Consider the following 15,280-nt stretch of genomic DNA (forward strand, 5'->3'; position numbering starts at 1 on the left):
TATAATTTTTTGTTTCTACTTGAAGCCAATGAGAAAGAGCTGGATGGCAGGATTGATGGCTGAAATTCTCAAAACTGTTATCCCCCTATGACAACAACAAAATATTACACAGAGCTAAATAAAACACCACCCAAGTCATAGCACTGGGCAGGTAGCAGTTTGCTACTTGACTGCATGCTGACAAATGTTACAGTATTTTGGTGCATAATTTCATATTAAATTCTTTCACCTTTTGTTATCCTAATATTCAGTATCTATACACACTGCTTATGTTACCTGGCACTACTGCTACCCTGACACATGAGATCCTGAAGGCTTCTGTCAATGCCATTTTTGTGCAAGACATATGTTAATGTAATACAAAGGTACATTACTTCTTCAAGTTTGGATTGCAAAAATAGTCATCACATCTCCTGCGGGTCTAGCCATTATGCAAAGCAAGGAGGTAATCCTTTCTTCCTGTGGTAAAATTCTTTCACAAACATTCTAGAAACCTGATCATCGTACTCAGACTCATGCATTCAAATTCTCCAGATTTAACCATCTGTTCACAAGCATTTGGTGTGGCTATGAATTCTGTATGTTTATGTTAAAGATGTAAGAACAATCAGGGTGACTCCTGAATACAGTTCTCCATGTCAACCTGCAAGAAAGGCATCTAAACAGGATAGAGACGCTGCTTATCATATCTGACAATACCATATAAAATGGAAACTCAATATTAAAAATATATGAAAACCAAGAAATTAGCAATCTTAAGAGAGCAGCGATCTTAATGCTCCACTGTCATAAGTATAATAATCAGCAAATAATACAAGCAGAATATCCAGACAGCCACAACATGGTATTCTTTTTTTTTTCAAAACAGGTTTATTGTTTTAACATATAAGAGAAATATCATAACAATTTTATACAAGTAATTAAAAATAGGTATTATTATAATATTCAACAAAACAACTAAAGTATTTACAAAGACATCCACTACAATCAGATCAATTAATTAAACTAAAATACCGTGCTATTGAAATTAGAATTTTTTTAACAAATTTTGTAAATTATCCCATACAATATAATATGATGTTTTTCTAGTTGTTCTCATTCTAATTGTGCTTATTTCCATATGGCACATTATATTCATAACATTTTTAAATTCATTGAACGAAGGAGGTGTATCTGAAATCCAATTTCTAGTTATTATTTTCCTGGCCACTGCTAGGATAGACCATAACAAGGGAAGCTTAATCTTTTAACACATTGAGGTACAGGTGTGTTGAATAATATAAGAGACTTAGAAATAATGAAATTATCTGTATAAAGAGCCTGCAAAAATTCATTAATTGACTTCCAGTATTCTTTCAACTTCATACAGTCATAAAACATATGAGCCCAGTCAGCATTAATTTCTACATTACATCTCTTACATAGATTATCTTTATTATTTATTTTATTCATCATCAAAGGTGTATAAAAAGATCTATGTAAAAATTTCCATGTATAAAGTCTCCAGACAATGGAAGATGTAGTTCTATAAGCAGATTCCAATATATATTGTTTATCTTGTTGAGTTGGTGGGTCCCCATTAATAGAGGTGAAATAATTCCAGTATGAATCTACACTGTAAAAAGTTTCTTGTCTGATAATTTTATGTATATATGAAAGTTTACCTTTATCAGAAACTTTATGCTGTAAATTTAATATCAAGTAATCAATCAGTTTTGGAATAGATTCTTTAACTGTTATAGACATTAGATCTATTCTATCAATGAGATGTTGTCTAAAGATCTGAACCTGTAACCAGCAAGTTTCTCTTAGATCAAATTCTTGTTTTAAGAAATCTAGATTTTTAACTTTATTATCAGATATCAGCTGATACCAGTACTTTAGATCATTATCTATAGCTAAATGAGCTCCTTCAGAAGTAGATGACATAAGCATACCCTGAGTATACATTATAGGGAATACAATAAAATTCCATTCCCTATACTTAGGGTGCATGAAAATAAAGTTACGATAACTAATAATAATATTTAATGGGTAACAAACCATATGTTTAGGTGTAATAGGTGAAGTACAAAATTCCTTTAGCAACCACAACATGGAGTTATTTACAATCATATTTTTATGTGTTAAGGAGATTTTCATGAAGTGCATACTAATTAGCTCCCAATAATCTTTCCATTTTGCGATATATGACTGATCTATTAATAAAGTAATAACTTTTATAATAGAAGAGATAATATATAAATTAAAGTCTGGAAAAGAAATACCCCTTGAGACCAGCTATTAGTATGTTTCTTTAATGCAATCCTAGGTCTATTAGGTGCCCATAAGAAATTTAACATTAGTGTATTCAGTTTCTTGATAATTATTTTTGTAGGTGAAAGTATTATTGATTGTATTAAGTATAAAATCTTGGGGAATATTATCATTTTAATAATTGTAAGGCTCTCCTCCATAGTAAAAAACATATTATTCCAGGTATTAAAAAGATTTTGTATATTAAGAAAACAGGTATTATAGTTATTATATATAATAGATTTAATATCTTTAGATAGTATTATACCTAAATAAGTTATCTGACCTGAATTGGTTACATATTTAGTAAAATCACTAATGAGAATATTTTTTCGTGTATATATAGGTAGTATTTTAGTTTTTTCTTCATTGAATATTAAACCAGAAATACTTTTAAAATTCATCATTTTATCAAATAAAGACTGCATAGAAGAATTAGATCCTGCTGATATAATTAGAACATCATCTGCAAAAAGTTGAATTTTTGATGTTGTATTTTCGTCTATTTCAAAACCCTCTATGTCAGTACTGTTTCTAATCAAATTAGCCCAAGGCTCTATTACTAAAGTGAATAATAGTGGAGAAAGTGGACATCCTTGCTTTGTACCTTTAAGAATGAGTATTTTTTGTGAAACATATGTTCCTACCTTAATATAAGCCAGCGTTCCTTTGTATAAATGCTCAATTAAATTTACAAATGCATCAGAGAAGTTTGTGCATTTCAGTAAGGTAAACAGATAGTCCCAACTTACTGAATCAAATGCTGAACCTATATCAAGACTAATAAGTGTTAAATCTTTCTTTTTCCTATTTGCAAAATCAATTAATGTTAAAGTTCTTCTTATATTATCAAAAGTATTTCTATTTACAATGAAGCCCGTCTGATCTATATCTATAATGCCGGGGATGATTGCCTTCAATCTATCAGCAAAAATACTCATAAACATTTTATAATCAACATTAAGTAATGAGATGGGTCGATATGAAGAATATCTAGTTGGATCTTTATTAGGTTTTAAAATTGGTGAAATAAATGTATATTGCCAAGATGGGGGGGTTATTAACTCAGTTTGGGCCAAAATAAAAACCTTATGTATTAATGAATATGTAGTTTTAGAAAGGATTTTATATATCTCTGGTATAATACCATCATTACCCGGTGCTTTGTTTGATTTAAGCTTATTTATTTGTGTAATAACTTCTGTATATAAAATACTCTTGTCCAATAGTTTAATCTGTTGTTTATTAAGCTTTTTATTCATGTTTGTGGTTATAAACTCCTTTATTTTATCTTTAGGTTCCATGTTAATGTTGTTATGGTTAATCTTGTGAAAGTGATTTCTAAATTCATCCAGTATTTCTGGTATACTAGAAACATTCTTCTTTTCCTTAGAGAACGATTTCTTTGATATGGTTTTGTTTATTCAATCTTTTTGTTTTATTTTCAAGTCTATGTAAGTATTTGGGGCTTATTGAATAAGACAAAAACTTGTATTTCTCTAAAGTTATTTTAACTTTATGAGTTAAAATTTCTTTGTATTTCTCATTTAGTTTGTTTATTTCTTCAATAACTTTCTTGTCCATAATATTTTCTTTATTATTATGTTTATAAGAGTCTAATTTACTTTGAATATCTAACAATTCCTTATCCCAAGATTTCCTTTTATTATTATACCATCTGATACTTTGTCCATATAGATATGATTTTAAGGCATCCCAAACATAGACAATGGAAACTTCAGGAGTATTATTTATGTCTAGAAAATGTTGTACTTCTGAAAGTATATATTCTTTATAGTCTTTTAGCTGAGTTAAGTATGCTGGTATCCTTTTGATCTGAACATTATGAGTATTTTTTATCATGAATTCAAAAACAATTGAGTTATGATCAGATATAGGACATGAAATGATTTTGGAATTAATTAAATCTGTTACCATCTGGTTAGAAATAAAGACCCTATCTATTTTTGAATAAGTTTTGTATCTGTTAGAAAAAAAGGTATATGGTAATGATTTTGAATCTATCTGATTATTAATATCATTCAAATGATAAGAATTAGCAAAATCATTTAAATGTTTTGCATTAGATGTAATTCTTCTTTTCCTTATAGTGGTAGTATCACTTTCATGTAGTATACAATTAAAATCACCAGCTAAAATAATATCCCCTATAGAGAATGATATGATCTTATCAATATGATGTTTCACTGTATTAATACCAATTCCAGGTATCCAATATACATTAATTAAAGTGTAAGTCTTCCAATTAATTTGTATTGTAACCATACAAAACATTCCTTTGTCATCCTGAAAAGACTTAATGGTTTTAGGAATGGGCATACTTTTATTCCATAAAATAGCCACTCCTCTTTTTTCTGAGTGTGCTCTGAACTAACCAATACTGTATACTTATTAGTGGCTAGTTTATCAATATCTTTTTCAAGAGATGGGTTTCTTGCAGGAAGACTAGATTGGCCTTGTGTAAATTAATGTATCTTATTAGGCTTGCCCTTTTACACGGATTATTCAATCCATTAATGTTTAAAGAAATTCCTTTTAAAGATGTCATTTGGCATTTTAAAACTCAAGAATCTTATGATCGAAATAACAAATAACAAGATAAATAATGTTACATCTCCTCTTTTAGGTGTACCTTTAAATATAGCTGTATTTATTAAATCTCTTATGGGATTTTGTATAGGATTCAATTTTGTTTGTAGTGACAATGAGTATACAAAATATATTGTGGATGTCAAAACTATATACATATAACAATGAACAAGTGAAAATAATGTAAGGATTAAACCTTGCATCCAGCCTGGAGTTGAAAACTCCAACTTAGAGTAGTATTTACTACTCAAGTTAACCCCTACCCTAAGCAGCAGTACCTCAGCTACCACCTTATCAATTTAATACTAATTATATTTAACTGAGGTTAACAGTTTTCAATTCAATTATCTATCAAGACAAAACTACACATTTGGTAAAACAGCATCATATAAACTAAAATAAACTTTTTTTTTTTTAAAACTGTTCATACTACTATATAGATCTATGTAATATATAACACTTGTATTCAAATAGCATTCAAATAATCTTGATGTTAGAAATCAAGAGGAGAGAAAATTAGGTTCTAACATTCATTAACTTTGGCTAATATGATTCAGACATTACATATATTAAGATGCATTTATTTTCTGTCATGTGAATACTATTAACAGCTTCCAAAAAAAAAATCTTGAATTGTTTGTATATGAGCATTTACTTAAACTCATTATTGTCAATAGAGTAAAATATTGTATTCATAAAAATTATTATAAATCATATTGCATAGTTATGCAAATTCTCAGAAACACTTGCATTATTAAAAAAAAGCCATCACACACATACACACAGACACACACACATACATACACACACACATACACACACACACACATATATATATATATCTGATCTCACTGAGTTATGTCCTTGTTGAGCACTATCCTACTTGCTGTCCCTAGAATAAATCTGTCTGCTTTATAGAAAATAATGCACAGCAAACACATTTTAGTAACCAGATTTTACAATCATGCTAACCTACTGCTTTAAAATATATCACATGACATTTCTTCCAGAATAGAATTATAAAATTGTTTATGCTTGTCAATCAGATGAATTAAATGAATTATAATAAAGTGTATGTTTGGAACAGAAGTTTTTAACACAGATTATTATGCTGCTGTTAAGTAGATTTTCAAAAACATTTAAATAAATGTTTCATTTTCTATGCCTTCTAAAATAAGACATTTACTTACTACAAGAAACTACATCATTTAAACTCATTATAACTGACATTTTATGAATAGAGTATTTTTCCTGAATCTGTGGTGTGTCAGTATGATAACTAGGTCAGAGGTTATACTAACTGCTTTCAGTTTCTCTGTGAGAATTCTGTGAGTTGAAGCTTTTGAAGTAGTTCATGGACACTGTGCATGAGACAGCCCACATCCCAGATTGTCTCCCTTAACATTTTGGCGGGAAACTTATTAAAACTTGTGGCAAACATTCATTTTGTCAATAGAGTAAAATATTGTATTCATAGAAATTATTATAAATCATATTGGATAGTTATGCAGATTCTCAGAAACACTTGCATTATTATATAAAAAAAAAAAAAGCCATCACACATACACATACACATACACATACATACACACACACATATATATATATATATATATATATATGATCTCACTGAGTTGTGTCTTTGTTGAGCACTATCCTACTTGCTGTCCCTAGAATAAATCTGTCTGCTTTATACAAAATAATGCACAGCAAACACATTTTAGTAACCAGATTTTACAATCATGCTAACCTACTGCTTTAAAATATATCACATGACATTTCTTCCAGAATATAGTTATAAGATTATTTATGCTTGTCAATCAGATGAATTAAATGAGTTATAGTAAAGTATATGTTTGGAACACAAATTTTTAACACAGATTATTATGCTGCTGTTAAGTAGATTTTCAAAAACATTTTAATAAATGTTTCATTTTCTATGCCTTCTAAAATAAGACATTTACTTACTACAAGAAACTACATCATTTAGACTCATTATAACTGGCATATTTTATGAATAGAGTATTTTCCTGAATCTGTGATGTGTCAGTGTGATAACTATGTCAAAGGTTATACTAACTGCTTTCAGTTTCTCTGTGAGAATTCTGTGAGCTGAAGCTTCTGAAGTAACTCATGAACACTGTGCATGAGACAGCCCACATCTCAGATTGTCTCTCTTAACATTTTGGCGGGAAACTTATTAAAAACTAGTGACAAACATTCATTTAGCAGTGTAAATGCATCTAAACATGACAAAACCTTCACAATGTATTCCACAGATCATTACAGCCTCTATGTAAGTGAAATTAAGCCCAAAATTACCAACAAGCAATAAAACCCAACATTCTTCTCCCAACTCAATTTTCATACAAATCCTATTATTCACTGTGCCCACACAATCAAAAGCATTTCTATATATTAATAAAGAAAAGAAAAAGAGAGTAGAAAATAAAAGGGAGTGAGGCAGAAATAAAAAATGTAAGAGAAAGCTGTAAGAAGTATATACAATGGAATGTTACTTACTGTTTATATTAATAGAGTTAAAAATAAAACATATTATTTACTCTTATTTAGTTCTGATTATTATTAGTTAAAGCATAACAGATTATTTACAAACAGGCATAAGCAGTATAATCAAGAAAGTATAATTAGAAATAGCATTTGAAGAACTTATAAAACTTTTACAAGGAATAAATATGTTATTATTCTATTAATGATATTTTCATTACTGTTCTCTCCCTGCCCTCCCCACCCTTTACCCACTACATAATCTAAATAGAATGTCATTGTTTAAACAAAGAAAATAATAAAAGGTGAAGGAAAAAAAGGTTAAGATAATAAAATGTATCAAATTACTAACCTTACTTCTTTTCAGAAAGAGAAACAAATTGAATCACAGCTTGCCATTAAATCTTCAGGTATTTTGACTGGTTATGAAACAAAACATTTCTTTGCACATAGAGAATAACTTTGATTAAATCTTTTCCAAAATATTTGTGGCTTTCTGGAAATGCAGGAACTATATTCAAAAAGATTAATAATGAACTAAAATGATGAGAGAGAAACAAAACATATAACAAATCATTTGTTTTTTAGTCTCTTCTTCTTCTCTGAAGTCTTCCACGAAGCTTCAGTTGCCAATCTCTTTAATGAAGAACTAGCCCATTCCATTTCTTCTATTTTATCCAGTAAAGCAGAGTCTAAATCATCGAAAACCTTAGGACCATCAGGAAGGAAGATTTTAAGCTTGGCAGGAAACAGAAGGTATGTTTTAAACTGTGCTTTTTTAAGCTCCCTTATTAGTGGCAGAAAAACTTTTCTTTTAGCTATTACCATGGAGGAATAGTCATTGTCAAAACGCACAGTTGTCTCATTAATCTTAACAGGAGCTTTAGCCCAAGCAGATTTAAGAACCATCTCTTTATCAAAAGATGATAGAAATCTAACTATAACTGATCTAGGATATTTTTTGTTAGAGTTAGTATTAGCTATAGATCTATGTGCACTTTCGATACCAAAAGAGAATGCTTCTGGTAAGTCTAAAGTTTTAGGGAGCCAAGTTGTTAAAAAAGAAGTAATATTGTTACCTTCAATATTTTCTGGCAGTCCAAAAATCCTAATGTTATTGCCTAGATCTATTTTCCAGGTCATCCAGCTTTGTTTGTAAATGTGTATTTTGTTTCAGCAGAAACTCAATGTTGATTTCCTCTTCTTGGATTCTATTTTCCATGTCATTCACAGCTTCTTCTATGCCTGTCATCTGGTTCTTCTGTTGTTGCAGGTCTGTATGTAACAGGTCTATTTGTTTTGTAGTTTTTACTATGAAGGTGTCTATTTTAGTATCCATTTTATCCATTTAATCAGTAAGTTGCTGGATTATAATTATCAGAGACTGAAGTTCTTTCTTGATGCTGGAGTCTTGAGAATTTGTCTTACTGGAACTCATTTCAGACTGATAAACTGACAGGAAAATTTCCACAGTGATTTCTGACAGGAATATTGTTAAGATTTCCTTTCTTTTTTAGATATAGTTCAAGAACTATATAAAACAAACGTATTTAGAAAGAAAATTACTTCAAAAATTAATTTTTTAAGTAATTAATTCCTGTCAGTGAAATGAAATTGGTGGAGCTAAAGAAATCTGCTGCTATCCTGTGTTCATCCTTGGCCACGCCCCCCACAACATGGTATTCTGATTACACACCTTCAGACAGTTTCCATCAGTAAACACTTTCCACTTATGTGTGGTGTCAAGTTATCAGATATGACATCCACCAAAATATAACATGGACACTAATTCTCTTCCCTCAAGCTCCTTCCCACCACAGGCCTAAAATGGAAGCAAAGACACGGATGTGTGGAAGACTTAAGGATTCCACAGGATCCAGAAAAGTAACAAGTACACACAATGTGGGGAGACTCTTGGCAGTAACTCTTCAATCTTTACAAGCAGAAGGAAGTGATCCAACTTATATGCTCAGTAAGATGTTCTCAAGGTTCTAGTGCTACATAACACTTCTCAAATAACAGAAAAAAGATGAAGGCAACAAAAAGTCACTGATAAACGTAAAAAATTGCCCAAACAACCACAAGGGAAGCCCGCAACACAGCTGGAAACTCAAAGATTTGGTTTTATTTAGAACGCTACTGTCACAGTACGTTTTCGACAGAAGTCTTCATCAGAATCAATCTGATTCTGATGAAGACTTCTGTCGAAAACGTACTGTGACAGTAGCTTCTAAATAAAACCAAATCTTTGAGTTTCCAGCTGTGTTGCGGGCTTCCCTTGTGGTTGTTTGGGCAATTTTCTACATAACACTTCTCCTAACTATTCTACACGCTTCCGCACTTTTTCAAATCAGCAGCTAATATTAAAATAAAATAAATTATAGGCATCTGCACATCAGTCAGCCAGCAGAGGTAAACCAAATAGCAAAGCAAAAACAACTCACTGACTCAAAAAACATGTATGAAAGAATGTAAAAATGACAACATTGGTTACTGTAGGACAGCCCTAGATAAGACTGTCCCAGACCAGCAACTCAGTTTCAGGTTACAGTCCCTGCTGAAGAAGTAAAATCAGGTCCCTATACCAGAGTGCTAGTAATGCAGATATTAGAACATCAAATAAGCAGATGAAATTATGACTCTGATTTTCCCAAAAAAAGAGTTTTGTATATGTACATATCATCATGGATAATAAAGTGGACCAACCAAGTTGAGGGAGTTTACAACCCTATCAACTGCTATGTACACCATGTACAAAGAATGCAAAACACCTTCTGAACTGATAAAAAGCAGACGTGCTAGAGCACATACTGATCATGTGGACATCCAGCCTGCTAGGTAATGTTTCTCCTAAACAGGTGTATTCAAGAAATCAAATAAATGCAAGCAGTATTAACAGAGAGAAACAGCTGGAACTTGTTTACAAGTATGGAATAAGATGAGGTGTGGTTTATGGCCCAATAAGTGCATACTAAGGCAAGACATAGTTAAACAGAGTGCCACCAGTACAAGGGGAGTGTTGTTATTAGATCACAAATCCACATCTCTGAGACTTCTTCCAATAATAAAGTGTTTTTTTTTTCCCTAGTTAAAAGGCAGTTTTGCTTTGTGTGTATATTTTTATCATGGGGTATTCACACGCAATTAACAAAGTTCAAGAGGCAAGGTAGCAGTTCTTAGAAGCATCTAACTAAAAGGGTATGCAAATTACCATTTAATGACGTGCAGATTAAGTATAGTCTAATGACTGCATAAGGAGAAGGGAATAAGGGTAAGGCAAAGCAGGATGCAATTTACAGCTGTCAGCTGCAAAATGGCAAAGGAATGGTTGATCTTACGTATATGTCCCCAACTAGGGTACTACTCAGTCAAGGACCCATTGACAACTTCTCTGTCCCTGTTCAAAGATGAAGAGGCTGCAGTGCCCTATAAGGAAAGTACTGCACACTTCTTCATTTCTGAGCTTTCTGCTCAGTTCCACCCACAATCTACACAACAGATCACAGATTCACAGAAGCTCTGTAACTTGTTACCTAATTTGCTGTGGATGGGACCTAACAAAAAAAACAGAAACTTTAAAAAATGGAGGTTAATAACTACAAACAGCATCAGGAGTCTGGAACAACCTGCACCGTGAGGGACTGTAGAGAGTCTGCAAAAGAATGCTGTGATCGGGTCATAACTCAAACAAAATAGTCTGATTTGTAGGAGGCACGTTTTTTCTTTTAAATACTGACAGATAAAGTACAGTTTTGTACCTACCATAAATGTAGATGTTAGAGGATCCCCATTGCTGCAGTCCTTACTATTGGGTAGTCCGCTGTCCAGTCGGCCCGAATACCAGAGTATATGGCTGACGTCGGTCAGGGCGCATTAGACTGACGTCAGTACGTCAGGGTACTAATGCGCATGACCGACGTCATATCCTCAGTCTTTTCTTGCCCCAGATGTCAGAAGACCCTAAAAAGACAAGGCCCAAAATACCTGCACCAAAAATATGTACAATATATACAAGAATATATACAAAAATATCAGCATGTAACCTCACCTACACAACCACCCCTAAACACAGAGGGGAAGGAGGGAGGTAAATTGGACTGCAGCAATGGGGATCCTCGAACATCTACATTTATGGTAGGTACAAAACTGTACTATGTTCTTCGTTCCCCATTGCTGCAGTCCTTACTATTGGGTAGAATCCCAAAGCAGAGGTAAGGGAGGCTGGCAAATCATAAAGAAGCAGGAGCTGACAACATGCCTTGCAAAACAGCTGTGGCAAAACCAGCCCTAGACTTAGAGTAGATAGGAAGGTGACAATGCTTAGAGAAAGTATGCACTGAACTCCAAGTAGCTGCTTCCAAAATATCCTTAGTTGCCACCCCCCTTAGAAATGCTGTTGAAGTGGCAGTAGCCCTAGTGGAATGAGGCCTAATCCCAGCTGGAATCTCCTTGCCATGATGGGAATAACAAAATGCAATGCAAAAGCCAATCCACCTAGAAATAGTTTGTTTTGACACAGGCTTGCCCTGCGAACTCAAAGCAAAAGAAACAAACAACTGCTGAGACTGCCTAAAATCCTTAGTCCTGCTTAAATAATAACGCAATTGCCTGTGTACATCTAAAGTGTGCAAAATCTTTTCGCCTTTATTTTGGGGGTCTGCATAAAAAGTAGGCAAATGAATAGTTTGGTTTAAAGCCACACTAGAAACCACCTTAGGCATAAAGGAAGGATTAGTATGTAATGATACCCTATCCTTATGGAAGATCAAAAAGGGCTCTACTGCCATAAGGGCCTGCAACTCAGACACCCTTCTTGCAGAAGTAATAGCCAACAGAAAAGCAGTCTTCCATGACAAGTATTTCAATTCAGCAGTAGCCGCAGGCTCAAAAGGTTGTAGAGTAAGTTTTTCCAACACAAAATTGAGGTCCCAAGCAGGAGTAGGAGCTCTACGTGGGGGTCTTATATTCTTTGCCCCTCTAAGAAACTGCTTGAACAAAGGATGCGAAAACAATGGTGGGTCACAATCATAGTGAGCTGAAATTGCTGCAGCATGAATCTTAATGGAAGAGAAGGACAAACCTTTGTCCAATAACTCAGTAAGATATTGAAGAGCCACACTCAAATTAGGCTCAGAAATCTCCAAATTCTTTGCTGTACTCCAAAATAAAAATCTCTTCCATTTTTCTGCGTACACTTTCCTTGTACTAGGTCTTCTAGCTTCCATAATCACATTTAAAACTTGTTGAGGAAGTTGAGACCTGCTGTGTTTCAACACAGAATATGCCAGGCTGTTAGATGAAGAGAGTGAAGCTTGACATTGAGCAGATGACCGTCCTTCTGAGATAACAGATGAGGAATCAGAGGTAAAGGCCATGGAGGCTTCTTTACTAGACTCCGTAGTAGTGGGTACCAGTGTTGCCGAGGCCAATCTGGAGCTATCAAAATCATCCTTGGCCTGTCTTGTCTGACCTTTAATAGTACCTTTGGAAGAAGAGGCAGAGGTGGAAAGGCATACACATGAAGGTTTTTCCAACTGAAAGACAGAGCATCCACTTTCCAAGCTGTGTGATGAAACCCCTTTGTGCAATACTTTGGCAGCTGGTGGTTTAGTGGAGAAGCGAACAGATCTATGTCTGGAGTTCCCCATGACACTGTCAATTTCTGAAATACATGAAGATCCAGTTTCCACTCGTGGGGATCCATGATTTGTCTGCTTAACACATCTGCTAAGGAGTTCTGTGCTCCGGCAGAAACCTTGCCTGAAGAGTTAGTTGCAAGCTTAGCGCAGTCTCCCATAAAATCATTGCTTGCCTGCATAGAGGATAAGAATGTGTTCCCCTTGCTTGTTGATGTACCACATGACAGTTGTGTTGTCTGTTAGAATCAACACCTGCCCTGGAAGAAGTAACTCCTTGAAAGCCATTAATGCAAACTGGACTGCTAACATCTCCTTCATGTTGATATGTAGATGCTGTAGTCTGGCAGGCCACTTGTCTTGTATCCACTTTCCATTTAGATGAGCTCCCCAAGCAATGTCCGAGGCATCTGTCGTTAAAATCTGACTCGCCTCTGGCCGGGTCACAGAGAGTCCCTTGTTTAGGTGACATTCCTGAGCCCACCACAAAAATTCTTTTTGAAGGCAAGGTATTATTTGAATGACAGTGTCCAAATCCTGGCAGTGCTGTGTCCATACATTTTGAGATACCATTGTAGCTTCCTCATATGCAGTTTGGCATTGGGAAGCACCAGAATACAAGATGCCATGAACCCTAATGCTTGAAGGACTGTCCTTGCAGTCAGCACGGACTGATGAGATAGTTGATGGAAGTAAAGTGATAGACTCTTTTGTTTGTCCGGGGTTAAAAGGCCATCTGGGCTGCTGTATTCAGTCTCACACCCAGAAAGCACATGTCTTGAGAGGGTACTAGACTGGACTTTATTTCGCTCACAGAATACCCTAGGCATCTTAGCACTGCTATAACATATTCCAGATGCTGTAGAAGGTCTTCCTTTTCTTGAGCCAGAATCAGGCAGTTGTCCAAGTAAGGATAGATTTGAATTCCTTGTAGCCTGAAGTAAGCTATCACTGGAGCCAGAACCTTTGTGAATACTCTGGGCAGTAGATAAGCCAAAGGGCAATGCAGAGAACTGATAATGAGAATTTCCAGCTCGAAACCGCAGATACTTCCTGCAACTTAGCCTTATAGGCACATGAAGGTAAGCTTCCTTGAGATCTAAAGTTACCATCCAGTGATCTTTGCCCAGCAGAGGTAAAAGCTGTTGTAACGTCAACATCTTGAACTTGGGAATGTCCAGATAAGTGTTGAGGAGAGATAAATCCAAAATTGGTCTCCACGTGTTCCCCTTCTTTGGTACTAGGAACAGGCGAGAATAAAATCCTAGGCCCCTTTCTGATACAGGAACTGGCTGAATGGCCCCCATCTGGAGTAACTGAGAAATTTGCTTGTGAGCCTCTTTTCTTTGTGGAGGAGGAACGTCTGGCATGCCTTTGAAAGGAGGCATTGTATGGAAATAAAACCTGTAACCGTGGTGAATGATATCCAACACCCATCTGTCTTGAGTAATTAAATCCCAATTTTCTTTGAAAAGAGACAGTCTTCCTCCCAAAGGAGCTACCAGACGAGAATCTACTGGCAGCTGAAAAGGCAGGTCATTGGGTCTGTTTACGAAAGGACTGACCCCTGCCCTCACCAGAAGTCTGAGCAGGTGAACTCCCTGTTCTAGGCCTAAAAGAACCTTGAGCTCTGCCCCTACCACGCCTACACCTGCCCCTAGACTGGGAATCATAAGCAGGATATGTCCACCCCTTAGCAGGCCAATTTCTACTAAACTTGGTGGCTGCACCTGCAAAAATCTTTAACAGTTTGCATAGACTTAGCTTTGTCCTCCATTTTCTTTAAAACTGCTTCCACAGGCGAACCAAACAACACATCAGACTGTAAAGGAGCATCCAAAATCCTTGTCTTAACATGCTCAGCTAAATTCTGATCCCTCAACCAGGCATGCCTGCGAAGAACAGAACTAGTGGCAGCCACCCTCGAGGAGGCCTGTACAGCATCAAAACCACATTGCAAAGAATGCTTACCCACTTGTTCAGACACATGAACCAAATCCAGCAACTCTTTACACTCAATACCTTCCGCCAAAGCATCCACCTTAGATTTCAATTGTGAAAGGAGATAATTTTGATATTTTAGCATGTGAAACTGACAATTCAACGCTCTCATGGCTAGAGTGGAAGAAGTATACACTTTCTTTCCCCACCTATCCAAAGCCCTTGCCTCTTTATCAGTGGGAACAGGATTTTTAACCACAGAGGCCTTAACACCTTTAGGCCCCTGAGAA

The 15,280-nt window shown here is 34.8% G+C and overlaps 1 protein-coding gene across 2 annotated transcripts in view; it reads right to left on the bottom strand.

The window, feature by feature from the left end:
• The window catches only part of TPCN1 (two pore segment channel 1), a 1,721,246-nt gene that overhangs the window by 1,254,153 nt on the left and 451,813 nt on the right, over positions 1 to 15,280 (bottom strand). The gene's annotated exons all lie outside the window — the stretch shown is intronic.

Source organism: Protopterus annectens, chromosome 4.part0, assembly GCF_019279795.1.
Source record: "Protopterus annectens isolate FY-2018-M chromosome 4.part0, PAN1.0, whole genome shotgun sequence".
In the NCBI taxonomy this organism is placed as follows: domain Eukaryota; kingdom Metazoa; phylum Chordata; order Ceratodontiformes; family Protopteridae; genus Protopterus; species Protopterus annectens.